Consider the following 2,834-nt stretch of genomic DNA (forward strand, 5'->3'; position numbering starts at 1 on the left):
CCCCCCCCCACCTATAAGCGAAAATATGCGTTATCAAGAAAAGTATTACAAAAAAAGTTTCAGGGTTTTAGACGAGGATCTAAATGGTGACCTTGAAGCTGACTTTAGCGTTCATCTTTAAGGTTATTTCAGGCTCAACTTTTATTTTTCAAATTGAAACCCCTATCTTTGACACCGCTAATCGAAAGAACGGTTAATTGCACGTTCAGATATGCATCAAGGTCATGTGACCCGATGACCTTCGGGGTCATTCTAGGGTCGTTGTAAACTCAAAAAAGGTCCAAACAAGATTGCTAAACTCGAACAAGTTGATAGATTTTTTGTTCTCAATGTCCAAGGTAAATTCTAATCTATTGTGTTAAGACTTAAAATGTGATGCTATCACATTAATTTTATCGTTAGGTAGAATGAAAAAGGAATCGTTCACATTACGAAAATACACCAGAATTCAAAAACCCAATTTTTCCATGACATTGGTTTCAATATCTTGCATAACAATTTGAGCCAAAATTTTAGCTGTGGATACCCACACTATGGTGCCAAACTTCAGCCCATAAAATTGTTTAATAAATTCAAAATAAGTGGAATCTATTCGGAAGACGATACCTTTCTTAAAATCAACTAACGGAATTTATGTGTATTCACTATTGAAATTCTGCCCAGCTCTGAAGGAACGTTCGTGAAAATCGATGGTGTCTGAGGAAGCCATAATGTGCTAATGACGAATTTTAGTTTTGTTTATGTAATCTTTAGAAGTAATTGAATTTTCAACCGAGCATTTATAAATAGGTAAGTAGTACGAAATTATTTCGTTCAATGTTTTGGCTAAACCCGTTTGAAAAAACCCCGCTGAGCCTTCTCAGGATGAGGCTCCCCGCCGAGGGCCCAGTTAGGTTGCCCTCACGAATCAACGATTGAAATTTCTAAGTTGGAAGGGTGAATATTTTGTACCCTAAAAAAATGGACATAAAAAATACGTTTTAAAATATGGTTCATGCGTTCTGAAATTTCAAAAAAACTATAAATACAACTGTCCCGAAAACAACTTTTTTCCGCCTTTTTTTTAAAGAACAGAATTCTAAGTTCTATCTTTATGAAAAAATGTAAATGTTCAGAAAATTTTACATTTTATTTCAATCTTAAGCGTTGTTGAATAGTATAAAACAACTGAAAACCAAACCTCAATTGAAAAATTGAAAAACGTTGTTATTAAGAAATTGTCAAAATACACGATAAAATTTCTGAGTTCCGTCGTTAAACATTTTAAATATTAATAAAAAATTACCGACCTTGGTGAATTTCCTATTCGACTAGTACTATGCCAGTAGTGATGTCCAGTGCTGGCCTAACACTGACAGCCCAGTACAAAATAGTGTTATCATCCCAGATATATGCCATTACAGGTGCCAGCAATCACCAACCCTAAACCCCCGACCCACAAATCCCAAACTGACAAAACCTCAAACCTATAAACCCCAAACCCACTAATCTTGAGCCCGAAAATGCCACACCCATAAACACTTAACCCACAAACCCTAAACTCACACACGCCCCAAATTCACACGCTCCGAACCCAAAAACCCTAATCCCCCAAACACACTTACTACAAACCCACAATGTCCAAACACACAAAACTTTAAGCCAACAACCCCTTAACCCACAAACTCTAAACCTACAAGCACCCCAAACCCTCAAACTCCAAATCCACCAACCCGAAACCTACACACCCCAAACCCACACATCCCAAACTCATAAACTCCAAACCAACAAACCCCAAACCTACATAACATCATTTATTAGCTCATAATATTATCAAATATTGTAGCAAGTTCTATTTTAATTCAACAAAAAGAGGAAACAAAACCTTGCAGTAAAGTAGCAAAAACTATTTTAAGTTTAAATCCTCTAGATAAGTAAAACGCAATTTAGAAATTGTTTCTTATCAGATATATGATCCAATGATTAAAATATTATAAAATAAATAAATTTATAAGAAAAAGAAAGAATTGCGATGAAGTTCGCCTGGCCCAATAATTAAAATAAATAAAAAAATTTTAAGTAAAAAAAGAAAGAAGTGCGATGTGGTTCGCCTCCGCGCAGTGCTCTTTGGAAAACATGGAATAATGTGGGTTTGGGAGTGTGTAGATATAAGGGTGTGAGGGTGTGTGGATTTGCGGGTGTGTAAGTTTAGGGTTTGTGGGTTTTAAGTGTGTGTAGGTTTAGGGTTTTTGGCTTAAGGGTTTGTGTGATTAGGGTTTTTGGATTTGGAAGGTGTAAAGTTGGGCTAAAGGGAAAAAAACAGAAGTGACGTGACGGTTTCATGCTTGGAGGACTGGGAGAACAAGTTGTGTATAATGCGAAATAAGAATACAATAAAAGATTAGGAAGCTTTTACCGACATCGGTTTGTCGCAGAAGGAAAGGGATGTGCAGAGAATACTTAATGACATAGTAGTTACGATTTCCGGAGGTATGCCCAGGAATTTAACACTGTGAGACTGGTAGAGACCTGGATAAGAAGAGAGGAATGTAAGATTATAGATTCAAGGATACAAGGAGGTATAGGTGCAGGCTCTCGAGGGGGTCAGAATAAAGAGAAAAGGAATAGCTAGCGAAGGAATAATATCAGGGGTTAGGGATAGTTTGGAGGAAGAAGTTCATAACAAGATAACGGAGGAGGAGGTGAAAATGAAGGCAGTCAAGAGAAGAGGGATGATGTGCAAGTTTGTGACAGTATACAATAGGGATGGAATGAAAAGGTTAAGAAAAGAGTGGAACACTTACTACAAGTACTACAAGGGGACTTAACTGCGAGAATGGGAAGATAAGGGGCTC

This window comes from Belonocnema kinseyi, chromosome 4 (assembly GCF_010883055.1).
Source record: "Belonocnema kinseyi isolate 2016_QV_RU_SX_M_011 chromosome 4, B_treatae_v1, whole genome shotgun sequence".
In the NCBI taxonomy this organism is placed as follows: Eukaryota; Metazoa; Arthropoda; class Insecta; order Hymenoptera; family Cynipidae; genus Belonocnema; species Belonocnema kinseyi.